This window comes from Lissotriton vulgaris, chromosome 5, assembly GCF_964263255.1.
Source record: "Lissotriton vulgaris chromosome 5, aLisVul1.2, whole genome shotgun sequence".
Lineage (NCBI taxonomy): Eukaryota > Metazoa > Chordata > Amphibia > Caudata > Salamandridae > Lissotriton > Lissotriton vulgaris.
In genome coordinates this window covers 342,388,420-342,416,173 of record NC_141693.1, presented here as the reverse complement: position 1 = coordinate 342,416,173, position 27,754 = coordinate 342,388,420, and the positions used below count along the sequence as shown (strand labels likewise).

The window sequence follows — 27,754 nt, the reverse complement described above, 5'->3', positions numbered from 1 at the left end:
AGATAATTTGTTTATATATGTTATGCTTATCCACTGTATATCGTCTGCCCTCCAGGTGGTTATATAAAGCTATGTATATTATGGGATAAAAAGCATGGACTTGCTTTAAGCACTGTATTTTTTACAAACAAATTCTACTATTTTACAGATAGACCGTGTATCAGTCACAGTCATGTTTCATTTACATCAGCACTGAAGATCACGGATAATATCAGTATATCATCAGTCTGCTGTCATCAGATCATCACTCTATCACAACTAGCCTAGTGCACTTATTTAAACAAGCATTTGCAATGCAATATGTCTTGCATTAACAAGAGTTTAAGCTATTGCAATGCAATAGCTTAAACTCTTGCAAATGGTGGGTGGCGGAGCTTGTCAGCGCAGAAGATGGCCACTTGAGCGAGGAGCTCTACACAATCATCATGCTATCCTAAAATAATCCGGCATCTGCTGACATATCACGGCTCCCTTGGTGCCGCTTTCGGTCCCGGTGGAGTATTGGAGTGCGAAGAACTGACTCCGACACTTGAACTCACCCGGACGGCTGAACAGGAGATCTCCGCCGGGCGACGAGCTGCCCAGGCCTCAAACCCTGGCCTGCCGTACCACCCTTTGGCAGCCGGAAGCAAAGCGGCTCTGCGGCGTGCGGAGCCCCAGTGGAGACAGCGGGGACGTGATAACTGTGGCGGTCTTTTGCATGGTGTAACCCGCCTTAGCATGCACCAAGTGTTTTGCACCATGCTGTCCTCCTGTGAGGGGTTGTCAAGAAGCTAGGGCCATGAAGAGACGCTCCGGGAGCCTCAGGCGCTCCTCCTACTGTGACCCGTGGCTGCTGCCGACTCGGCACGGGTGGTGTGATGAGGTGCAGCGGATTCACAACCGAGTCCCCTCGGCCTGCAGGCAAGGTTTGGAAACTGCGAGTGACCTGATGAGCAGGGGGTCTAGCCCGCGTGAACCTGAGCGCAGCGCTGTGTGCGTAGCGGAGCCTGCCGTTTTGGGTGGACTGAATCACGGCGGCAAAAGACCTATCGGGCCGCTTTGGAATGAACATCTGCTTTCTGGCTGCCTGTCGTAGGGCCGTCCCCGGACGGTGTGAGGAAGCTGACACCAATATTGACTTGCTCCCGCAACACAGAGGGACGGCAAAATGGTGGGGGACCGCTGATTCTGCTCTGCACTGCTGCCCCGGTTGTCAGAACCAGTGCATCAGGTACTATGCCCCCGCCCTCCCCCTCCCCTCACCTAGGTACTGGGGAAGATGTTGACCTGATGAGGCCTCTATCTGCAGTGGTGCGAAGGGCTCATCACAGCTTATGTGTCAGTGAAGTAGGGAGTACATTGATCCGTCTCGATCTGGGCCCCCCGAGCAGCTGGGACTGGCGCAGCCTTGATTGTAGCTGTGCTGACCTAACGGAGTACCCGGATAGTTTTGGGTGGCTTGACCCCGACTCCACGCTACTGGAACACCCACCTGGATGATGCCTGCTGCCGGCACGCTACCGAGTCCCGGACCTCAGTATTATCTACTGGCAGGTCAAGATGGGCAGAGTTGATAAAACGCAGCTGAACCTAACGTTTGACCAACGGAAGTCCAAGGGGCGAGAAGCGACCGCAGATGAGGTAGACAATGGGCAGGATTTGCCTCGGGAAAAACCAGATGGTGACATCAGATTCATGATCACGGCGATGGAGGAAGGCTTCCAGAACACTCTCTCCATCTTGGGCACTAAGATGGACTCCCTCTCCTATCGCATGGACAGAATGTCAGAGAGACTCAACAAGCACACAAAATGGATAGACATGGTGGAGCGCCATCTTACGGAAGTGGAAGAGTCACAGACAACGGTGGACACTGACCATAAACAACTGGGTAGGGTGATACAGGTGTTACAGGACAAAGCAGAAGACCTCGAAGCGAGGTCCCGACGTACCACCCTGAGAATAACGGGCCTGCCGGAGTCGATTCAGACTGGCAACATGGAGCAATTTGTCAAAAAGTTGCTGGTATTGCTCCTCGGCAGTGACACCTTCTCACCCATGTTTGTTGTTGCGAGAGATCACCGCTCCCTAGGCCCACGCCCGTCGCCTGGTGCCCCTCCAAGGCCGATAATTGCAAAACTACTGAACTACCGGGACAGACGCAGCGCTGCGAGTGGCCAGGAAAAAACAGACCCTACATTATAAAGGTTCCATACTTTCGTTGTTTCCAGTCTTTACAGCCAAAAGAACACAACATAGACACTCTTTCTGGATACTACATTTTACACAACATGATGGTACTTGTTATGTTCCCCGATGAGTAGCACAGATAAGTCGACAACAGATGTTCACAGGGAAGCACGCAGTGATCCTACTAGCACGACAGCGTAAGGTAATCTTTGTGCGCTCACATGGAATGTGAGAGGTCTCAATGACCACAGAAAGTTGTGTAAGGTCTTAGCTTACTTGATGAGACACGAGGTAGATATTGCACTGCTGCAGGAGACACACCTTCCCCTTAACAGCCCTATGCTCACCCGCAGAGTTTGCAAGGCTGCATTCACGCAGCCAGCTTCACCATACACGCTCAAGGTGTACTCACTTGGGTTAAACCCAAGGCCTCCAACACGCTTGATCCCATAGCCACTGACCGAGATGGACGATATGTCATATCAAGGTGCCGGGGTGTTGGACCCGGCCTTTTTGGAAGGTTCACCCCGAGACTTTTTGCTTTTTCCTAGCCTGTTTCTGTGACCTGGTGTTGGTGATTTTAGGCCTCAGCGCACTTTTTTACTGTGGTACAGTGTAAAGTGCTTGAGCTCTCTGTGTATGTGTGGTGAGTGACCTGCCCTCCCATAGGAATGAATGGGGAATATGTATGCCCATGGTAGTTCCTGATGTGTGGGGAGTGCAGGGTCGAGTTTGGCATGTGCGAACTCGTAAGATTGAATGCTGCGCAATGGTATATGCGGCATGATTGTGTCTTGTGTAGAAGTGCCCCTTCTAGAAGTTGGCATATTTGTGTAATTTGTGTTTGGCGTGTGATTGGCTGAGGCTGGCTGACGAGCCTGGCTCCAAGAGTCTGGGAGGGTCTGCCCCGGTGGTGAATGGAGTGTTTAGCATGCTGATGTGAGGGGGAGGAGTGAGCCTGGGCCTGCTTGTGGATTGACGTCTGGTTTGAGGGTCTGAATGAGGCTGGGTTTTCCCCACACAATGCTGGCTCCACCCCCTGGGGTTCGTTTGATGTCTCTAGCCTGTCCAGTGAAAGGAATTCCCTATAACCAGTTCTAGCTGGTTCTCACACTGCCTCCACCCTGCTAGACAAAGGATTTCTCTGTATAAAAAGGGGCTGTGTCCCCTTCCAAATGTTCTTGTTTCTGACTTGAATCCTGCCAGGGGCGTGCTGCTGCTTGGGCTCAGGGGAAGGCTTGCCTCCCTGGGCCCTGCCCAGCCCCTGGATGCCCTGAAGGACTCTTGGGGACCCCTCTGCCTGTCCCTGGAGGATGGGGAGACTTTGCTTTGCCCTGGAAGCCCTGTCCTGTGTGGCTGGGACCCTTCATGCTGTAGGGGTCATCTCTGGGGGGGCCTGTTGGTGCTATCTATTCCCCCAGCGCCTTGAGAGCGCTTTATTTCTAATTTCTGGGCAGAGCGCTGTTGTTTTCCCTAGGAGGGAAGCGCTCCTGCCCTTTGCGCCCCCGAGTGAGTCTTTGGCGCTCTACTTTGGATTGGCAGGTGCCTACCCTGCATTGTGCCCGATTCGCGTTATATTTTACTTTAAGGGTGCCAGCCCGTTTAATTAATTAACGGGTGCCCACCCTGTATCTGCTTTTATTTTATTCCACGAGGGTGCCCACCCCTCATTTTCCGCTGTTTAAATCACTGCCGCAGCACCGGGATTGTGGACGCCGGTAAACAGGAATTCAGGCGATGTTATTGCCTGACGGCGGGCGGGACTTCTGTTTTTGCTAAGAAAGTCTCGCGCCCGCCGCCGGCCCGAGGAAGAAGTGTGGGCTGTTGCGGGGCTCCCGTGTGTGGAGGGAGCCCCGGGAAAAGAAGAAGAGGTGTGGCCTGTGACGGGGCTCCCGTGTGCGGAGGGAGCCCCGAGAGAGGAAGAGTCACGGCTGCAGGCGCCGGCAGGGCTCCGGTGTCATGGAGAGCCCCGATGCCCAGCAGAGAGAGCCGCCCCCACCGCCAGCAGAGGAGCAGTCCGAGGAGTCCTCCAAACTGGTGAGTGGGGCCCTGGTGAGCAGTATCGGGGAGGAGGGCGTCGGGGCACATGGCCGGTGCCCGCCCCTCCCCTCCAGTGTGCAGAGCCTGTTGAGGCTCCGGGGGCATCACTGTTCCAAGAGTCCAAGAAGGACTCCAACGACGCCACAGTTGTTTGTCGAGCCCCGAGAGGCTTGTAGTGGTATATTCGTAAGAGCCGGTCAAGGCTCAAGGGGCATATCTTTGTGTTCAAGCCTCCGAGCGGGGCTCCTATGTTGAAAAGGGACATTCTTTGTCGATTTAGAGCCACAAGGGCTCTGGGGGCATTTTCTGTTCTTCGAGCCCCAAGAGGCTCCCGCCCATATTTGATTTATGAGCCCAGCGAGGCTCGAGGTGCCATTGTCTTGCGAGCCCTGAGAGGCTCTTGAGGGACACAGTCAGGTGGTCGGAGCCCCGAGGCTCCCACGCTGTGTTTCTCCCCACCAGTTTCAGAGCCTGTGTGGCTCCAACATTCTGCGCAATGTGGCACCGTTTCAGAGCCTATGTGGCTCCAACGTTTGGGGCATGTGTTATGTCAGAGCCTGTGTGGCTCCAACGTGGGCACGAGTGTTTTCAGAGCCTGTGTGGCTCCAACAGTTGGCGCAGTTCTGTTCTAGGGTCAGTGAGGACCCTGTCGCAGTTTTGATTCCCAGCTGCCCAGCAATTAGTGGGCAGCTGCACCGTTTAGGTCTTGTGATTGTTCCCAGGTGCCCAGCAAGTAGTGGGCACCTGCAACGTTTAGGTTTTGCGCCGGTGGCGCACCCCTGACTGGCGCTGCATTGGCAGCGCGCCCTGACATTCTGGACACAGGGCTCTTTAGTCCCTTTATTAGATGGGGGCTGGTATGTGATTTTATTTAGGCGCAATGTGATTATCTATGTGATGGTAATTGCCTAATGTGAGTTTTGCGCAATGTGATGTGGTGCTAGGAAATATAATGCATTTAATATGATTACGCACCTTGATCTTACACCTCTGAATGTTTTTAGGCATAATGTGTTTTTGCGCTATTGAGTTATGTTCTGGCACCTCTGAATGTTTTTATGGATCATGTGTCTTCCTTGATTTTACACCTCTGAATGTGCTGGTTTATGCATCATGTGTTTTCCTTCCCTACACCTCTGAATGTTGTGATGCATCATGTGTAATGTGTTCTTGCTTATATCCCTAATTGTATTGTGATACTTAGGTGGTTGTTCTTTCTAGTACAGGTGGTCCCAGTGAGGTCCTGGTTCCCTGCGTGACATTCTCCTAAGGTGTTTAGGGTTGCGTAGGTGGTACTTACCTGTTACCAGTAGTTACTGGTTGTGATTTATATCTGCTAATTTGTGCTACAGTGATTTTATATCCTATATTCTATTTTCTACTAAGTGCTGATTCTGACAGGCGCCCACGTGGCCCTGTCCTGTGTAAATAATCCCTGGTGAATATTGCCCGTGCCAGTTGGCACAATGTACATGTGTGATTACTATCTGATGTGTTTTGACAATACAGAAGTTATTGTTATATAACCTTGTGTGGAGTTCCTTTTGTGGTGTGCCTAGGATGTTGTTGCTGTTGTGTGCTGGCGCAAATGCTTTACACATTGCCTCCGGGATTAGCCTGTCTGCTCGTGCCAAGCTACCAAGGGGGTGAGCAGGGGTTATCTTGGCTTGGGACTCCCTTGCCCTGACTAGAATGGTGGTTTCTGCCTAGCTTTGGCGTCAGCCTTAGCCAACCAGAAATAGCCAAGCTATCAAAACATTTTTGGCCTCCAATATCGGTTCCGTGGACAGCTTCCAAGTAGTATGGGAAGCATGTAAAGTTTACGTCCGTGGAGTGACTATGACCAAACACTCTGGTGTCTTCCGTACTGTACGCCGGAGGCTTACTGCTCTGCTTAGCTGGACTGGAGGTGCACCTCCAGGTTCGTGTGTATGACGATGTCCTAAAAGTCTTCAAGCCCCAATTAGAGGAATACCATGAATCCACCTTGGAAAATATGCCATAGCCCGCACCTACGGAGAGGGCGAGCGGCCGGGAGTGGTGCTGGCCCGACCCTTGAAAAAGCGCTGAAAAGAAACTGTAATTGCTGAAATAAAATCAGCTGCCGGCACTACACTAACTGACGAAATAGACATTGCTGAAAGATTTAAACAATATTACTTGCAGTTCTAATCAGCTCGTAGTGGAGGTACAGACGAGGAAATCTTGTATTTTCTCGCTCATATTAAGTTGCCCTGGTTAACGAACACGCACCGTGAATTTTCGATGTGCCTCCTGGAGAGAGAGGAAATTACACTGGCCTTATCCAGCATTAAAGCAGCCAGTACTTTGGGCACTGATGGTTTGATAGTTGCTTTTTACAAGGCCTACTTAGACCTACTGTGGTCGCACCTAGCCACTGTCTTTGACGACATGTGTCTATCAGGCACTATGCCACAATCGTTGGGGGAGGTGATCATTGTAGTCCTCCTGAAACCAGGCAAGTCTCTTGTGGAGTGTGCATCAATGAAAACCATCCACAGATTTAGGGAGTATGTCCCATGTTCCTTGAAACAAAACAATATGATCACCCCTAATAAAATGAAGTCATTCCGGTAGCACAACCTTAGATCTAAAACCAGCCACATTTCAGCTTAGTATTTTAAGGGGCGCTGTGCTCTGATATCACTACTTGCCCTGTCAAAAACCCCTAGGTTGGGTCCATTTGGCGAGCTTACAGGGTCCACAATACAAGCATCTGATATAAAGTGTTCCAATACTTTGTTATTGGCCTCTGTGACAGGAGTATCATTACAAAAACGCTCCCCATGTACATCTGTCATAGTGGGCCCCTGTGTATTTGATGGGGCACTCTTACCAAGTAATTCTACCTTATCCAGACCTGAGCAGAGAACAATTTTGTTGCACTCAATTCAAAAGGCCAAGACGGGAGGAGGGGGCGCTAGAGTAGGTAATCTATAAAATAATACTCCAAAAGGTACAATAGCATCGAACTCTATATATTTTGGCTTGATAGTTTCTGCGTTTACAATATGTCGCCCTACATGACAAGTCCCATAAAGCTACGCAGCAGATGGGACGTCCTAAATTATCCCTGTTTGCAGTCTGTTAAGTGTTATGTCAAGGCACTCACTTAGGGGGAGGGGAAATGGGAGGAGGAGGCAGAGGTGGGGTGCACTCAAGGGTGGGTGGGCAGCTGCTGCTGCTGAGGGAGCTCGGAATGCGTGGGGTTGTAGGAACTGAGGTAGTGGGATCGGGTGAGGTGATAGGGTCACTTCATTTTTCTTCATTTGGAAGCTTCCTGTGTTGTCAAGTAGAGCGATTAGTGGACTGCCCCAGCAATATTGTAGAAAGCCACTCAAGCTTTTTCGCCCTGCATGAGCGAGTGTAGCGTGGTACCAGTGAGCCAAGACTCCAGGAGGTTAAAGAGACAGTCACTTAAGTTAGTATGAGCTCCTTAATTGTGAATTTCAGGTGCGCCAGTGTAGTATCTTGCCATGCTAATGGCATTAACAACCAGGCAAAGTTTAGGTCCATTCTGGCATGGTTTAAGACATTCAAAGCTCAGATTATATTTCTTCAGGAGACCAACCTTAAGGCTTTAGCCAAGCAACCAAAAACTCCAAGTTTTATTTCACATGCATTTTATGCGTCAACTAGTGTAGAAGTTAGAGGATTGGCAATCTTGGCCTTGTGGGATTTTCCAGGCGAAGTTCAACAGGTATTAAGAGGCCCTATGTCTATGTGGATTCTGGTTAGCCGTGTCCTCCATATACAGCTTATCCACCTTGTCAGTTTCTTTGGCCCAATTGAAGACAATGTTTCCTCCCTTAATGAAGTTTATAACATTTTACTCACATTAAATGGATTATTGATAATAGGGACGGGACTTCAATATTAAACAGTATATTAGAATAGAATGCTCAACAGTAATAGACAGCACACTTTTTAGCTAAACTAAGTAGTCATCTCGCTTTAGTTGACCCCTGGCTGACTGATCACCCTCAAGGGAGGGATTATTCTTGTTTTTCTAAACACTTTAAACTCTGCTTCGAGTATCTCATAAGTGGGACAGAAAGAGATCAGGTATACTATCGAACTCCTTCTTTAGACTTGTCATTGAATGATCATCAAGACGAACGGCCTCGATGGTCACTCGATAAAACATTGCGAATGAGGAAAGCTGGGTCATGAATATGCATCCAGCCATAGATACATTTTTTCTTAGAAATGTAGATACAGTTTACACCTTTGCAGTATGGGTGAGGGGGCTTTAAAGCCTGTATTCGGGGCAAGGCAAGTTACTTTAAGGCCCAAGTTACTAAGTTGAGGAGAGAAAAGGCCTTAGCCTTACAACATGAACTTGACCAGGTCACATTCGAACACTACATTTCACACCATGGCTTCAAGAGCCAAGGTGTCACAAGCGAGCCAAAAGCCTAAAAGATTACTATATGTCCATGGAATTAGTCAACCAGAATACATGCTTTCAGTCCTATTATGAAGAAAGTGTGCCAAAGAAGCAAAACAGCAAGACCATTAAAACAATCTTTGATGAGGTGAAGAATCAAGTGGTTGCTCAACCTGACCAAATTGTCAAAGTATTTCTTGACCACGAACACACAGGGCTGTTTGCCTTCTCGAACAGCAGTACATCCGAACAAATTGGCAGGGGACGATGCCCGTACCTTCTTAACGACTATACAGTTGAATGTAGAGGGTGGCGGGCTGAAACTTCCGCACATTGGAATGTATTATCAAGCAGCCTTTCTCGATTTGCTCATTCGAGCTGCGGCCACAAAGGAAATTGTTTTTACCTTCAGCAAATGTTGAAAGAGGTCGATATTCCTTTCGATTTTTCTCGGAATTCGCAAATTACCCATGCGTACTAGATATAAGTTCATGCGCATTTTGGATTTTAGATATACGAAATTTAAAGATCAATTTCAGTTTCCCTAGTTCCATTGCTGCATGTATATAAGAGAATGCTTTCTTTTAGGAATACTCTTTGAGATCGGAGTTATTAGGGGCTGGGAAAAGGCGTTTTTTTAGGCATTTTGATGACCAGGGCAGTAAAATCCTGGCAACAAATGATTACCAGTGATCCTGCTTTCCCTCCCGACCTAGCATTCTCCTATTTACAAATCTATCACGACATGTGGAACAACCAACAGTTACCCAACCCACTTGTGGAAGGTATCCGCAAAGCATACTTTGTGATCAAACTCAATAGAATATGCAACTGGTACCGCTTCCTCCATCAGCAATCGCGCTAAGCGATTGTCCCAGCTACACTGACCAAAATTGCCACCTCCACAGGATGCAACAAAGATCAGCGCTCCTGGGTATGGTATCATAAAATGGACAATAAAGCTGTTTGGGGGCTAATTACAAAAGGATGACTTTATTTTCCGATTGGAAGCTGTATTATGCTCCTCACCGTATCCAGAAAATGTATTCCACCAACTCAGCTGCATTTTTTTAGATGCAGACATGCTAAACAGGGCTAGCTCCACATATATTTCACTTGTCCCGCTCTTGTTCGCTTTTGGACTAAAATATTCTAGTTGATTAGCCATAAGCGACAGGCTTGTATGACCCCAGACCTCCTCAGGGTGCTATTTGGTATGTCTTCTTATATGGCCAAATACCTTAAGACAGAAACAGTTGCTTTTTATTTCCACCTTGGTAGCTAAATCTTTAATTTTGCAAAAGTGGAAGTTCTCCGAGCTTCTCACCTTTGAGTCATGGGTAGGCAAAATGAAGCAGGTTAAGCAACTGTAAAAGCGGTAAGCTCGAAGTATTGTGACCCTTTAAAATTCAGGAAGATGTGTCCGTGTAAGCTCAGTATTATGACTTAGGGCATCTGATTGAGCTGTGATATGTAAGCTTATTCTTTTTACATCCATATGTTAGTACGTAAGGGAGACTCAACCCCCGCCTCCCCCTTTTATGAAATGGTTTTAGCTTATGGTTTCACTGTTCATTTATGCTGCTTTCGATGTCGAATGTCAACGCTGTATTAGCACCTTAGATGCGGCGCAAATATCCCTCCCCAGTGCTGCGCTGTCCATTGGAACTAGTGCTGAATGGACGTCCAATGGTCATGCGCAGCACTGGGGAGGTAATGCTGCCGTCGGCCAACGCCCTGACGCAGCACTTAAGAGGTTAATGCTAACGCCCATATATTTAGAATCGTGTCAATTGTTTTGTAATGAACTTCTTCTTCCTGATAAATAAAATATAAAAAACAAAAAGCATTGGCATAGGCAAAAGGTGTCGCCTTTGGGTCCTTATAAGTATTTAGCTATGAAGCACATTATCCTGAGCTCTACAACATCTGCTGTCACTTCACGTACCATTGGTGAACAGCCACACACACCCAGGGTTGGGCTTCCGTATTATTTAATGAACACTGGAATTGCAATTTAAACCCAGATGGTGCAAGTCTACTACCTAAAGTTTTTTATACAACAATTATAAATGATGTTATTCAAATAATGTCTTCACTAACTGCACCAGTCGGTGATGCAATGAAAACAAACCTATATTGGTTATTGGCAGGAGTGACAAGACGCTTTGTTGTTACTTGATTATCTTTGATGATTGTTTCTGAAATGTGCAAGTAAATGCAGGATGAATTTGTCTTATTCTTTGAAGTATCAACACGCTTTCTGTAATTTTGCATTGTGTTTAATAGTTGTTATTAATCAGGTTTTACCTTGTGCAATGCCTAGACATATGTGGAAGGAATGGTTTGAGTTTAATTAGGATGCAAAGTTGAAAGTTCGCTCCTTTGGTCAATGATCTGATGTGTCCTTGCACGTGTAGGTTTTTGTCTAGCACAACTCCCAGAGATTTAGTGGAGTCAACAATGTGAGGAGTGCAGGTGAGGGCGGCGAGGTTACAAAGAGATTGCACACAGTGGGGGATTGACTAGAGGGTGCAATGAGAAGAAATTCCGTCTTGAGGGCGTATTATTTGAGGTGGTTGGAAGTAAGCCAGTTGAGGGTTTTGAGAAGGGTTTTATTGAGCGATATGATGTCCTTGGTGGAGGAGATTTTCATGTAAAGTTGGGTCTCATCAGCATACATGTGATATTGTATGTTGGAGGTTTTAAGAATTACAGTCTGAGGTTCCAGGAATGGGTTGAAGAGGGTGGGGAGGGTGAGGATCCTTGGGGGACACCAAGTGTGCAAGGACTCGGGTTGGAGAGAAATTGGTTGGATTTGACTCTTTGATTTCTGTTGTCGAAGAAAGATGCAAACCATTTAAGGACCGTGCCAGAAAGTCCCATTTTGAGTTCCAGTAGGAAAAGAAGATAGTCGTGTTTGACAGTTTCAAAAGCCAATGAGAGATCGAGCAGAATTAAAAAGCAGGTTTTATTTTGGTCGAGTAAAGTGAGGGCGTCATTTACGATTTGAGTGAAGGCCGTTTCGGTACTGTGGCCACTGCGGAAACCCAACTGGAATTGGTAGAGAAGCCAGAATTGCTCAATGTGTTTGCAAAGTTGTTCATGAACACATTTCTCCAGAAGTTTCGCCAGGGTGGGAATGTTTGTGATTGGACGGTAGTTGTTCAGGTCACCAGGGTACAGCAGGAAAAGAAAAAAACAATGTTTTCTGTAAAATCCATTTTAAAGGCTTTTGTCTGTGCTTGCGCGCCCATATGCAGACAAGCATTGTCAAAAACCAATAGCTTGGCCGAGAAACATCAAACCTCTTGGCTTTGTCTTTTTTTTTTATATTTTATTCACAACTCGGTACATAGGAAAAATAAAAATAAAATGCATGTTAAATAATACATAATACATAGCAAACAGGGAAGAAGAATGACAAAATAGCAGAGTGAAACAGTAAAAACAAATACAAAACAGAGAAAAAAAACAAATAGCATTGCAGGTAAATTCATCAGAATAAATGCCAAAACGTTTCAAGTGATAAATGTACCCCAAATGTTATCACATTTCATTAAAGAACGAGTGCCTCTTAATTTAGCCAAGGCCAATTCCATAGAATATATATCATTGATCATTGTCCACCATTCCATCATATGTGGAGATTTAGGAGAGATCCAAGCGTGTGCAACCACTAATTTGGCACACGATAGTGCAATAGTGACTATAGATTGCTGTGAAGTAGGTGTTATATGGATATCAAGTAATACAGAGGATGCTGTAAGGGAAGGAGGGGAACTCAATTCCAATTTCAAAATTTTGTCCAAAGCGGACCAAAACTCAGATAAAACAGGGCAAGAGAACAGCATATGTTCCAAATCCGCCGCACCAAGGCCGCATTTAGGACCTTTAGTTCGGTCACTAAGTAAGATGTTGTTAGCTCATTTAGAAATCCTCTCAGGTGTGTGATAGAGCATGCAAGTGGTTTTAAATTGCTGTAGCCTTAAGCTTGAGGACTGAACTAAATGATTAATATTATGGAGCGATGAGATAATCATGGTGGGGTGATATTAAACCCTAGCTTAGCACTCCATTTTTTTGCTAGTTTTGAGCAGTCACTGGTTATATACGTGATGAGACATCTATAAGTTCTACTGATTAAAGACTCATTCTTTAATGAATAAAAGCAATCCCAAATGTCGTTGTCAAATATTTCTCGTATTCTCATCTTACGGAGAAAAAAAATCATGAACTTGCATATATTTAAATCTCATTGTATCTGTAGTTTTATATAAAAATTGGAGTGTCTCAAAGCTCAGAAAACCATGAGTGCCGAATAGGTCCCGAAGTGTATTAATGCCATGTGTGCGCCAGATATTTGTCATATTATCACTAAATATCCCAGGCAGTCCAGGATAATAGGCTTGGTTGCCTTCCCCATAATTTTTTACTAGTTCTTCTAGGGCCAAGAGATGCTCAGTCTCATGGGTCCTTGAAAAGTAATTATAGAAATTTACCACTAACAAGGTGGTGAGGTTCTTTCCTGACAGTTCCACTGCTAACACATAGGGTGATGGGGAATCGATCAGTTTTGCCCTATAATAAAGTTTGAGACTGAACATTAGAAGGAGGCCTCCCTTGGCTCTGCCCATATTAGACGGAATTGTGTGTTTGCAAAAAGAGATAAAGCCATGGAGATGAAAGCAGTCATTGGGTTCCCAAGTCTCTTGAAGGGCAATTATATGATGTTTAGCAGGAAGTGTACCCACAAAATATCCCCCTTCTTTGGTTTCAGCCCAGCTATATTCCAAGACAATACCTTCATGGAGGCATCGTTAAAAGTACCTGGGATAGTGGTGGAATAAGTGGAGTTATCCAGCAAACATTGGGGAATGGGGGCAGCTGTTATTTGTTCTGTATAAGCTTCTGACAGTGAAATCTTAACCTGTGATGTTCCTACTGCCATGGCCAGTCAATCATTTGCGTCAAGTGCTTGCGGGTTTGCTAATGGTAAAAAACGATTTGATAGTGTAGTATTTGAGTTGCTTTCTTGAGGGCGTGTGAGCAGCTTAAATGGCCTCTGCCAGTCGCTATTTACTAGGGAATATTTGGGAGGAGACAAGGTTTGTAATGAGACTATTTGGATTTTGATTTAGATTTTGGTTTTAGTACCATGTTTATGTTGACAATCTATTAATGCTTTTGCTTGTGTGAAGTGCTTGAAATTGACAATTATAAAATCCTCCTCAGTATTTTTCCTAGTCCCCTCGCCGATCCAACCAACCCTTCTTGCCATGATGACGTCTGGGGTAATATTTGGGCCATTTATCACGTTATTATTACACCAGTGAATGGACTTATGTATCAAATCTAATGAAGTTTCCTTAATACCGGATGTAAGTGAAGGAACCCCCAAGAGTACAGCTACTAAAGGCGTTGATTGGGATGGGAGATCAATTGTACCTTTGTTTGTCGATGTTACCCGTTTGTTGTGAACTAACGTGTGTAGGTAGCAAATCCTCCTTCACACTATCCCGGACTTCCTGATGAACTGCCAGTGGTTCGACGACCCCCTCTCCCCTCAGTGGCACACAATCAGTAGTTGTAGTACTGGGATGAGACATGCCCAGTAGAGATTGAATACCGGTTGCCTGATCTACTTGTGTGCTACCGATCTGGGGTGTACATTCCGGGCCATTAGTGATTTGATAAAACGCCCCCCTCCCACCGGCTCCAATGTGGCCCCCTCAGAACAGTTGTTATGTATAGAAACACAGGAGTCGAGTTTTAACTTTACGCCTTCTAACTTGGCGAGTACTGGTACTATCAAGGCTTTGGTCATAGTCTCCAGTCTCAAGAAGAGGCTATCCAGCAACAGATCCAGGTTTGGCTTAACCGGTACCGATGCTGGTGGCGGTATTGTTTTAGTCCGTGGGGACTTTCTCAGGGCTTTGCTTCCAGCAGTTTGTTTTCTCGTAGTTGGGGGACAGTCCAGATAATGAGACCTGACCACCCATTTGACCTTCCAACAATGTGATTGAGGGTATTGAAAAGCATGTTTCTTCTGCTGGAACCCTGTTTTTCTCCTGAGTTAAACCACGCTCAACGTTGCCCAATGCTATTTTCTCCATCTCCAGAGAGAGTCTTTTCTCAGTTAGGGCTATCTCCTTTGTTAGGGCATCTGCTGCCATGGTTAGGAAAGACAACAGTGGTCCCATCTCAAGGGAATACATGAAGAATAAATATAGACACAATTGTAACTATATTGAATTATAGACTTGTCCAGCCAGACAGTGGTCTAATATTTTTACTTCTGAAGAATAGAGCAGAATATTACACAACAGTACACAATGTGGGGCACAAGCCTGTACCGAACTTACAAATGTGCAACTGACACACACTAATGACAAAGGAACAAGAGGGCTTGTAGGCACAAGCGTGAGGTTCGAAGTACTAGAGTTTACACAATGTCATAGTACATCACAACATCGTTTACACCTTTACATCAATTTATAGCAGTACAGTTTTGTATAAGGTGTCATTTGAGTCGACGACGTTTCGATCTGTTAACTAGATACACAGATCATCATCAGGACATAATTCTTATGCCTAATATTTAGAAGCCTCTGATGCCGAGAACCGATTAGATGCAGCTCGGAGTCATTAGTGCGTAATGGCACTTGCGGGCAGCCCGTCGGCGTGGTTGCCGGGCTCAGGGCGTATATAGCGTCTCAATCGTGGCGTCTGTCTGGTTCGGTACAGGCTTGTGGCCCACATTGTGTACTGTTGTGTAATATTCTACTCTATTCTTCAGAAGTAAAAATATTAGACCACTGTCCGGCTGGACAAGTCTATAATTCAATATAGTTACGATTGTTCTATATTTATTCTTCATGTATTCCCTTGAGATGGGACCACTGTTGTCTGAATAACGTTACCCCAAAGGTCCCCTCTAATCTAATTGGGTCCCTTGTTGTTTCTAAATATGGTTAGGAAAGAGTCTATTGTTCTAGCTGAACCTGTAGCATTTGTCCCTGGAGCTCCCCCAACAGCCAGTTTCCTTTTACCCATTTCCAGCTAGTCAGGGAGCGCTTATATTAATGAGCACCTGATATAGCCCACAGTACCAGAAGAAAACAATCTCCCCCCCCGCTTCAGGATAGACACAACAAGGAGTACTTCTTAGCCTTGAAGCCCGGGGGCTACGAATCACTATAAAATTAATGCAGAGTTGTGGCCGGTTATGGCTAAAGCAGGGCACAATCACTATAATAAATACAATTTCATGCAGGTACCTTGTCAGCTGTTAGTCTACTATGCCATACCCTAGTGGGCAACAGTACGGGCCACACGGATTAAGGGCTCTGGCCCAGCCCAGCCTCTACGGGCCACAAGGATTAAGGGCCCTGGCCCAGCCCAGCCTCTACCTGCCACGGACTGGCGCAGACGGGCCCGCCCGCGTCCCGTGCTGCGGGAGGGCCGCTGTGGTTTTATCTCGCCCCCTGGCGCAATATCAGCTGCGGTAGTGCAGGTGCCTCTGGGGGATGTAGTTTTGTTGGCCCTCACGGCCGAAAATGGCGGAAAGTTAAGGAATCCAGCCGTTCACCTCACGGCAGCAGTGGAGGCTGCTTGGTGATCCCTCAAACAGGTTTGCGTCCCGCGCTGCTGGATGGCGGCTGTGATTTTATTGCGCCACCTGGCGCGATGTCAGCTGCGGTATTGCAGGTGCCTCTGGGGGATGTAGTTCAGTTGCCCCTCATGGCCGAAAATGAAGGAAAGTTAAGGAATCCAGCCGTTCATCTCACGGCTGATGCGGAGGCTGCTTGGCGATCCCCCTCACAGGTTTGCATCCCTGGGAGTCAATACTGTGGAGCTCGAGTTCAGGGCAAGCAGGTCAGTCTTCCTTCTTCCGACAGCAAGGTAGTCCTTCTTCTGAATCTTCCACAAGTCCAGGAATGTTCTGATGAGAAATCCCCAGTGCCGTCCTGTAGAGAGGGATGCTCCCTTTTTGTAAAACCTTCCCCCCACCCTGGATTTGGCTCCAAACTTAGTAGGGTAACAAATGGCAGGCAGGCAGGCCTAGCTGTGAGCTGCATTTGTCAGTGTCAATTTAGATAGCCCATAGATTCAGGAAGGGGTGGGCAGCCCTGATGCTACCCATTAAAGCAGCTCTGAAAGGGCTAAGTACCATCCCCAGGTCATCCTGCTCAGGAGAGCAACATGATGTCCTACACCCAAAGCCCTTTTGTCCCCATGTCTTGAAGGAATAAATAGGATACCACAGGAGAGCCTTTCGTTGTGGTGTGGTGTGGCTCACTGGTTAGAGGCGGCAGACCCGAGTGCAGAGAACGGCCCGGGACCAGGGTTCGATTCCCGACGCGGCAGGGTCTTGGACCAGGATCAGCGGACTGATAATTCTCGCATCGGTGCCTACTCTGACCAGGGAGCACACTCGGCAACTCTGGGCATTAGCTTGCCTCATCTCCACAACGGCCCCACACAAACGCCGGGGATGCCTGGTTTCACCTTGGAGACCCCCAGGAGGGACTATCTCACAGGGAAAGCCAGGACGGGTTCCCCAGCGGTCTATAGCGCTACGAGGCCTCCGGGTAGCAGTGCGCTTTACAAGACACAACAATTTACAATTTAGTTGTGTGCATGTTACCCTGGGCACTGGCAAAAAGGCGCCATTGCTATAGGCAGAAAAATACAATCTTTCTAAAATTGGCATTTTCAGAATAGTAACTTAAATTTGACTTTACCATTAAAGATGACTTTAAATTACTGTTGATTTGAGTGGAAAGAGCATTTCATTATTTGGTCTGAAACTGAAGTTCTCTTTTGTTAAGCGTAATAAGGTAACCCATTGTTAGTCTAAGGGAGTGATAGTCATCCTACAGTGAAAAACAACTTTAGGAGTTTTTCACTGACAGGACATGTAAAACCTAAAGGATGTATGTCATTACTACGCATGCTTTTACAACGCATGCCTTTACCACGCAGGTTTTACAACGCAAGTCGTTACAACGACTTGCGTTGGGGGCGCTGGATAGTGAATAGTTTAATTTACTATTCCAACTTTAGTCCCCGTGGATAGTAGGGAAGGTTTTGCATAGTAAATTAAACTATTCCCTATCCTACAGCGCCCCCCAGCGCAAGTCGTTGTAACGACGTGCGTTGTAAAAGTTGCGTGGTAAAGGTACTGCATGGTAAAAGTTGCGTTGTAAACTCTGTTCCCCAAACCTAAATATACATGCCCTACTTTCTAAATACCATGCACCTTGGCCTAAGAGTGGTTATGATCTACAGTGGGGGTGACCTACAGTATTAGAAAGGACAGTTTTCATACACCTTCATTGTAGTTGTAATAATGAGACAACCAACTAAATTATTTGGAATGAAGTCTGTTACTGTTGGTTAAGGCATTTTGTTTCTTAGAAGGGTCCAGGAAAGCTTTAGTGGCAGAGCCGGAATATTAAAGTGCAAATATCTATGTGCACTGTGGAGGCATGCACAAGGTGTTAACATCATTTTACCAGTCTGAAGAGGGTTTATCTGATTTTTCTTGCGCACCTCATTTATAGTCACTAGTTGAAGGCAAGGGTGCATTATGCTATATTCCGTCTTATTTCCCGATACATTGCCTGAGCAGCAGCAAAGAAGACAATACCCTTTCTAGACGTCAGACAAGGTCACTCCACGAGCAGATAGTTTTGGATACTGCAAACAATTAGCCAGCTTGTAATTGATTCATACAAACAATGAATGTATTTCAGATGCTGAGGTACAGTAATACCTGTGGAAGAGCAACTGTGAATGGGTCTGTTTTAGCCCTATGCACAATCACAAAGAGCAGATATACTAAATAAACACAGTCAGTAGAGTCAACATTACATAGATGGGGAATTTCCTCCAGGAAGGGTAAGGGGTATTGATGGTATTGAACAGATAGGAATTATGATAAAGAGAGTAATTTGTTCAGTATTCAAACATTTCTTTCTAGGTAAGCAAATACAACCCCAAAAAAATACAAGCATTTGCAATGCAATGGTCTCGGCATCATTAAAGGTAGAGCTATTGGCATTGCTCATGACATTTTTTTTCTTTAAATCAAAAATAAATGGGCATTGTCATTAACATTGCCAATGCACAGCACTCTGCACTCAACAGCACACAATGCTCTGCACTCACTGCTCTGCACACTCACTCTGCACACTCACTACGCTGCACACTCACTACTCTGCACACTCACTACTCTGCACACTCACTACTCTGCACACTCACTACTCTGCACACTCACCACTCTGCACACTCACCACTCTGCACACTCACCACTCTGCACACTCACCACTCTGCACACTCACCACTCTGCACTCACCACTCTGCACACTCACCACTCTGCACTCACCACTCTGCACTCACCACTCTGCCCTCACCACTCTGCCCTCACCACTCTGCACTCACCACTCTGCCCTCACCACTCTGCACTCACCACCACTCTGCACTCACCACTCTGCACTCACCACCACTCTGCACTCACCACCACTCTGCCCTCACCACTCTGCCCTCACCACTCTGCCCTCACCACTCTGCCCTCACCACTCTGCCCTCACCACTCTGCACTCACCACTCTGCACTCACCACTCTGCACTCACCACCACTCTGCACTCACTACCACTCTGCACTCACCACTCACCACTCTGCACTCACCACTCTGCACTCACCACCACTCTGCACTCACCACTCTGCACTCACCACCACTCTGCACTCACCACCACTCTGCACTCACCACCACTCTGCACTCACCACCACTCTGCACTCACCACTCTGCACTCACCACTCTGCACTCACCACTCTGCACTCACCACTCTGCACTCACACTCTGCCCTCACCACTCTGCCCTCACCACTCTGCCCTCACCACTCTGCCCTCACCACTCTGCCCTCACCACTCTGCCCTCACCACTCTGCCCTCACCACTCTGCACTCACCACCACTCTGCACTCACCACTCTGCACTCACCACTCTGCCCTCACCACTCTGCCCTCACCACTCTGCCCTCACCACTCTGCCCTCACCACTCTGCACTCACCACCACTCCGCACTCACCACCACTCTGCACTCACCACCACTCTGCACTCACCACTCACCACTCTGCACTCACCACTCTGCACTCACCACTCTGCCCTCACCACTCTGCCCTCACCACTCTGCCCTCACCACTCTGCCCTCACCACTCTGCACTCACTACCACTCTGCACTCCCCACTCTGCACTCACCACTCTGCCCTCACCACTCTGCCCTCACCACTCTGCCCTCACCACTCTGCCCTCACCACTCTGCCCTCACCACTCTGCACTCACCACTCTGCACTCACCACCACTCTGCACTCACCACCACTCTGCACTCACCACCACTCTGCACTCACCACCACTCTGCACTCACCACTCTGCACTCACCACTCTGCACTCACCACTCACCGCACTCACCACCACTCACCGCACTCACCACCACTCTGCACTCACCACCACTCTGCACTCACCACCACTCTGCACTCACCACCACTCTGCACTCACCACTCTGCACTCACCACTCTGCACTCACCACTCTGCACTCACCACTCTGCACTCACCACTCTGCCCTCACCACTCTGCCCTCACCACTCTGCACTCACCACTCTGCACTCACCACCACTCTGCACTCACCACTCTGCACTCACCACTCTGCACTCACCACTCTGCACTAACCACTTTGCCCTCACCACTTTGCCCTCACCACTCTGCACTCACCACCACTCTGCACTCACCACTCTGCACTCACCACTCTGCCCTCACCACTCTGCCCTCACCACTCTGCCCTCACCACTCTGCCCACTCTGCACTCACCACTCTGCACTCACCACTCTGCACTCACCACTCTGCACTCACCACTCTGCCCTCACCACTCTGCCCTCACCACTCTGCCCACTCTGCACTCACCACTCTGCACTCACCACTCTGCACTCACCACTCTGCACTCACCACTCTGCACTCACCACTCTGCACTCACCACTCTGCACCACTCACCACTCTGCACTCACCCTCACCACTCTGCACTCACCACTCTGCACTCTGCACTCACCACTCTGCACTCACCACTCTGCACTCTGCACTCACCACTCTGCACCACTCACCACTCACCACTCTGCACTCACCACTCTGCACTCACCACTCTGCACTCACCACTCTGCACCACTCACCACTCTGCACCACTCACCACTCTGCACCACTCACCACTCTGCACCACTCACCACTCTACACTCACCACTCTGCACTCACCACTCTGCACTCACCACTCTGCACTCACCACTCTGCACTCACCACTCTGCACTCACCACTCTGCACTCACCACTCTGCACTCACCACTCACCACTAGGTAGAGATAATACTAGCACCCTAGCCCGCTCACTGCCTTTTGTATCTGAAACCTGCAGGGACTTTTGTACAGGCTGCATGCAAAGCTTGACATACATACATCTTGGAGCACCTTGGAAGTGTTGCAGCAGAAAGAGCAGTCGTTTTAATTTAAGTAGACTTAGGTCATTTAATATTTTGAAAATGGTTGTACGTCCTGAAGTAGAAGCAAAGATGCTTTTCATTTGCATCAGTTATTGTAGTAGATTCTGCCTGTGCAATGTACCAGCGTGTTTGTGATTGGGTTATTTGCTGTTGTGGGTCTCCAATCACGCTCCTACATAGTTTCTGAAAAAGCTTTCTTAGTATCGCGGCAGCAGCAAGCACTGAACGGAGCTCTCTCACTCACAGGACAGCACGGGCACCCCGCACCCCCTCTCAAGAGCAGGCACCGCGCGCCGGGGGAGACATGGAACATCAGCTGCTGTGCTGCGAGGTGGAAACCATCCGAAGGGCTTACCTGGATCAGCACCTCCTGAACGACAGGGTGCTGCACACCATGCTGAAGGCGGAGGAGAACTGCCTGCCGTCCGCTTCCTACTTTAAGTGCGTGCAGCGTGAAGTGCAACCCTACATGCGGAAGATCGTGGCCACCTGGATGCTGGAGGTTTGTGAAGAGCAGAAATGTGAAGAGGAGGTGTTCCCATTAGCCATGAATTACTTGGACAGATTTTTGTCGGTGGAACCGCTGAAGAAAAACAGATTGCAGCTGCTGGGGGCTACCTGCATGTTCGTGGCCTCAAAAATGAAAGAAACCATTCCTCTAACGGCGGAAAAACTTTGCATTTATACTGATAACTCCATCGGACCCGACGAATTAGTGCAAATGGAGCTGTTGACGCTGAACAAACTCAATTGGGACTTGGCCTCTGTCACCCCTCACGATTTCATTGAACATTTCCTTTCCAAAATGCCCCTCGGCGAGGACACGAGGCAGATTATCCGCAAGCACGCTCAGACTTTTGTGGCACTCTGCGCGACAGACATCAAGTTCATTTCCAACCCTCCCTCCATGATCGCGGCAGGCAGAGTGGCAGCAGCCGTCCAAGGTCTTCACCTCGGCAACACCAACCGCTTCCTCTCCTACCAGTTCCTCACGCATTTCCTGTCCCAAGTCATCAAGTGCGACCCGGATTGTTTACGGGCCTGCCAAGAGCAAATTGAATCGCTGCTAGAATCCAGTCTGCGTCAGGCACAGCAACACAACGTGTCAGAGCGCAAAAATGCTGATGAAGAGGAAGGCCGGTCCTGCACTCCCACCGATGTGCGAGACGTGAACATTTGAAGGGACTTGTGGAAGTCATTTGCTGGCCTACACAGTAGTGGAGCATGGGCGTAGGAGAGGCGCCGACTGATAAGCCCATATGCCTCGTCCTGCTCACTCAGAGAAAACCCTTTTTTCACCTGGGCAGTTGCATCAGTTAATGTAGTAGATTCTGCCTGTGCAATGTACCAGCGTGTTTGTGATTGGGTTATTTGCTGTTGTGGGTCTCCAATCACGCTCCTACATAGTTTCTGAAAAAGCTTTCTTAGTATCGCGGCCGCCCCGGAAGTCAGGCACGGTCGCCTGTGACGGGGGCGGGGCCACGTTCAGACCGGAAGAGGAGGCAGGCGGAGTCGTTGCGTCTCGCGGCCCGGGGCTCCTGTGAGCGGTGTAAAGCCCCGGGGCCACGCCAGCAGGAGTTTGGGCGCCGCGTGCTGAGGTAAGGTAAGTTCCAAAAGGCTGGAGCGCGATTGGTGCACTTGTGTGTGTGTATGCTCGTGTGTGTGTGTGTATGTATGTGTGCGACGGTGACGGCGGGGGAGGGGGAGGGGGAGGGGGGGCCTCGGTGCACTTGTGTGTGTGCGCGCGTGTGTGTATGAGTCAGGGGTGGTGTCTCTGTATGTATGTATGTGCGTGCGTGCATGGGCGCTTGTGTGTGTGTGTATGCGCATGCCTGTGTGGTGCTTGCGCTTCCCAGGAGACAGCGCCTGGCCACAGCGCGCGTTCCAGTTACAAATCGCCTGGAAGGATGCGCGTGGCCGGGACTGTCTCCTGGGAATGATAGTCGCTGACAAAAGATCTCGGCGGAGACGCGCTTCCGCGCGTTGACGCCGAGACCTAAAAAAGGTGCTGGGATCGGAAAGAGTGGCAAAAGATTTGGAAATCTGAGAGATAGGACTAGCTGTAGTTGTAGGTAGACCATATTTGAAGATTTAGAGAAGACCATGTAGCTCTATTAGAAGAACACGGACCAAGAGAACTAATGAACACCAAGTTAAGGGTTTTGAGCAGCTACTGAGCGAAGAATGTGGAAGGAGTTGAAGCTAGCTTAATCCTCAAAGGAGCGCTCATGTTGAAGTTTATGGACAACGGAACAGTATTAACCAAATGTAAAATGGCAGGAGCAGTACGGGGACTTACCTTGGTCAGTGACCTGCTAGAGAAAGGCAATTGCATTCTTACTCTACAAATGTGGACATCTGGGAGAGATCTAGTGATTCCAACCCAAAGACACTGGTATTGCTAGATGAGAAGTCAATGTAATCATCTGTTAAGCAAGACTAGGCAAATTAGTTTAATTTACTGCTGGCTTTTTCTTTGTCGGCTGCAAATCACTGCTGACGGAAGGCGGACCTGAACATGCGGAACGTGTTGACGCGGTCAGGCTGGTGGGAGGAGTCAGGTGAGCCGCTGAGCGGTGTGTGGTGGTTGCTGCGGCTGCCTGAGATTGTACGGGGCTGCTACGGGCTAGTGCCGTGGCCCGGTTGCGACCTGTTGCTGCGAGGTGCTGAGAGGTGCTGTGTCCCGTGGGGGAACCGGACAGGAAGACAAGCCAAGTAAGTCGCCAAGGAGCGAGCGGTGGTGTCAGCTTTGTGTGCTTTGTTGAAATACAACAGCAAAGCTCCGATGTAGCCGATGTAGCTGCTCCTAAAAATTAAAACACTGCTCACCCCGGGGGCGCATTTGAGCCCTCCTGTTAACCTGCCGCTAACCTGCCCTAGTCCACTCCCGGACCACTTCTCCTTTGGCCTCACCCAAGTCTCGGCTTGGTGGGGTTCCCCAGCAGGTTCGCCCTCAATGTGCCCTTAGTGGCCATACCTCAGGCCTCGGTCCCGGGAGCCGCACACCCCCGCGCCGTCCAGCCTTGCTCTCTGGCCTCCCACCACCTCCGGCAGCTCAGCCGTTTAGGGCGTTCGCTTGTAAGGCCCTCCAAAGCTTCCAAAAGCTTTGGTTCTGCTCCCTCCGCCCCCTCCAACCCCCTCTGCCCGTTGCTACCACTGCCGGTCCCACTGCCCTGATTGCAACTGATGCCGTGACGCCCCCCCCCTTTTGTGTGTCCCCACTTGGGTAGCTGTGGTGCCGCATTTGGGGGGTGTCTAGGAGTAAAAGCACGGGCCTCAAGCAACTGGTGCAGCTGAGGCCGGTGGATAGGTGGTCTAGGGCGAGGGGCTGAGTAGGGACTGAGTGTGCGGTGGGGTGCCCACGTGCGCAGCACCGGCCATTGATCGTGTAGTCTATGACACCGCAAGGCAAGATAAGACAAGATTGGATAAGACTAGCAACCTTGCTCCAGAGTTATTCTGACCCTACACGACCCTTGACACGACCCCTGACACGAGCCTGCACGACCTGCGCCTCTTGGAACCCAAGTACAGTACAGTCGGCAACACAGAGAGCATCTTGAAGAAGGTCCATCTGTCCTAGTTTCCAAACTTACTGGCTTTGTATAGCCTCGCCCAACAACAGAAGCTATGAGATCTGGGAAAATAAGAAAAGTTCCCTCTTCACTAAAACGGAAGAAAGACAAACAGTCGACAACTGATGTGGAGCGCTTCCCGGACAACCACACAAGCTCACTGACTGTGACGGACACTCAAAAGGTCCCTAAATCACCATTAAATGGACGGCAACACACAAACAATAGGAGTACGCACACCCCTGGTACTCCATCTTTGATCGGTTCAAAATCCTTCACTCTTTTAGACTACTTCAAATAAGCTCCGGGCGGTGCCAACTTCGCCCTTTCCTCCCAACCCTCAGAGGTAACCAAGCCCTGCGACGCTGACCCATCTGCAGAGCTAAGCACCCACTTGTCACAAACATTGTCAACTTCCATAAACAAACCTGCCCTAGCCCCGGATGTATACTTCTTTGGGTCTGCTCCCACCGATCAGAACACCACCCTGGAGGGCCCTGTGAGGGTTACCCAAATCCCCCTATCAAGCTATCAATTTCCATTAAGTCAGCCTCCACCCCTTCATGACATGTATAACCAAGAGGTCACCCCCAGCCAATTACCCTCAGTGAGTCTATCTCATAACCTAAGCCCCCAAGTCCTGCATCCACTACAATTGGAGAATCTCTCAACACCCCAACCTCAAAATTTCGTCGTGCACAGGGAGGTTACCCCAGTGTCTCACTCCCATCTAACTTTTCCACAAATTCACGCACAAAGGGACTCTGTACCCAACTTCTACATATTTAGTCCCCCCTTATTACACACTCAAAGTCCTTCAGAGGGGAGTCCAGATCTGACTAATCCCAAACAACGTTTACACTCGCCATCACTAGTAATAATAACCTCACTAAAATCACCACAAAAAACGATCCAAATGACCAACTGCTAGAGGATCTGTCCTTTTTTTTTCCAAAAACCCTCAAAATTCACCCAATCCCATTTCAAAAACAGAGGCACACCAAGACGCCCCCATAATAGCGAGTGTCTGGCCACAACTACTTCAAACCCTTCAATCTACAGTCACTGCTTTAAACTATCATTCAGACAAATTAGACAAACTGAACAATTTAATCACAGGAGCACAATCATCTTCAAAACTAGTAAAGTCGGTCTGCTGCTGCTCGCCCATCATTGATTCCCTCTCCTCGCTGCCAGCCTTCTTATCCACCGTCATAAGCGAGGTTAAGCAATTGAAGGGAGGTAGCTCCCCGTCAATTACCCCAAAAACCCCCAATTTCGAACATAGAATTACCCAACCCTTCGCCCACACCTGCAATTGGGACGCAGTCGAGTGGGAAACAAGAATCCTTAATAATTCAGACTGTACATCAAGACGTCCATGACCACCTAAAAGGTCCCCTCATTCCAGACCGGCCTCAAAAGTTCAATCAGCAAGCGGGCAAACACACTCTATCAGCACTCACGCCGTCAACCCTGTCGCTGGCCCCAACCCCGAAATAGTCCCTGCCCCCCAGGTTTCAACGCAGCAAGAGAGAGCGCAAACGTCAATGCAAACAAAGAAACAAATTAAGATTAAACCCAACAGTCGACCCCCCGAAACTATTTCCGTTGTTTGCAAATGCAGCCAATAAAAAAGTCATAAGTGCCCCACAATCGCCACCAACGTTAACAACCCCCAGCCAAAGTCTACCTAAGGCAGACTCAACTTCAGGTGTCTGCCAACGGACTTCTGTCCATAGTCACGATTGTAATATCCCATCTGTTGATGCAGCGACAGTGGAGCCTCAGCCTGCCACTGAAAATTTGAGGGTCGAATCCAACATACCAATCACATCAATGTCCATAGTCACGACAACACAACCTCAACCGTTTTTTTCCTCAAGTCCAACCTTGTTGGGATTAACTAACACTGGTCTAAACTTTACAAAAGTAATCTATAATACGAAATCAAATCTATCTACAAATATTCAGACACAGAGGCCACGCCCACAAAATCCCTCCAAACTCCAACTGGGTTCATCCGCAGGCTCCTCAACTGACAAATTATCTCAGCCCAACCTAAGCCCAAGCAGCAACGGTGTTAAATGCGACCTAAAGGGCTCCAAACTACTATTTGCCCCTGAATACAAATCAAAAGGCAGGCATGACACCCTCAATAGGTCAAATATAATAAAACTTGCGAATGGCTCCCCAGGTTTTGAGGCCCTTACATCAGACGATATACAGTCCATTGAATTTCTCCTCGAATCTTTGACGCCGAAGGAAGTGTCCCGTGTCTCTGTCATTTGTACGCCGGAACAGGTTACCCACGAAGGTTTCAGGTGTTGTCCCCTGGCACCGCTGGGTCTTAAATAACCCAGTCCTTCAGTTGGCGCCCAACGTGGGGCTGCATCAGTGGTACCGGTCCAAGCCCGACGATCGTGAGGAACTTCGTGTGAAATCTCCGAGGGAAGGTGCACCCCGCTTCATAGATCCTGTTGTCGAAACAAGTGGCCCGACGACTTTTCCCGCGAAGATTCCCGCCTCCTGACGGCTGCGACGGACTGCTGCCCTGACTGTAGACCTGTTTTGGCGCCTGGCGTAGACCTTGGTACAGCGAGACGATTGACGGGCCTTCCTGGTGACGCCATCGATCTTTGAGTTAAGTATTTGTGGGTCGCTCCCAGAGTCCTTGGTTGTGGTTGCTTAGTTGTTGCATGGTTCCATTGCATTTGTGGTCCTTCGTACTTGGTTCTTTGTTGTGATATTTGACGACTGCAGTCGCCAAAAACCGAGGGTTTTTGCTCTTTGCTGGGACTTGGTAAAACCCGTAACCCTTGAAGTTTGTGAAACTCGGCTAGTGTGCAAGATGCCTGGTCGTAGTACTTTGTTCAGTTGTTTCAGACGTTGTGGTGCGGATTCCCGGCTGGAGGACTCGTGTCCGATACCTCCGGTTGGAACTCCGACTTATGAGCTTTACAGTAAGCATGGGTTAGGTCCAATCACCTTTAATGAATATTGGATTCGTTACAC

The 27,754-nt window shown here is 48.5% G+C and overlaps 1 protein-coding gene and 1 pseudogene across 2 annotated transcripts in view; both read left to right on the top strand.

The window, feature by feature from the left end:
- Positions 1–27,754, top strand: part of ACOT7 (acyl-CoA thioesterase 7) — a 1,079,233-nt gene that overhangs the window by 7,993 nt on the left and 1,043,486 nt on the right. The gene's annotated exons all lie outside the window — the stretch shown is intronic.
- On the top strand, positions 21,354–22,462 carry LOC147710847 (G1/S-specific cyclin-D1 pseudogene; annotated as a pseudogene).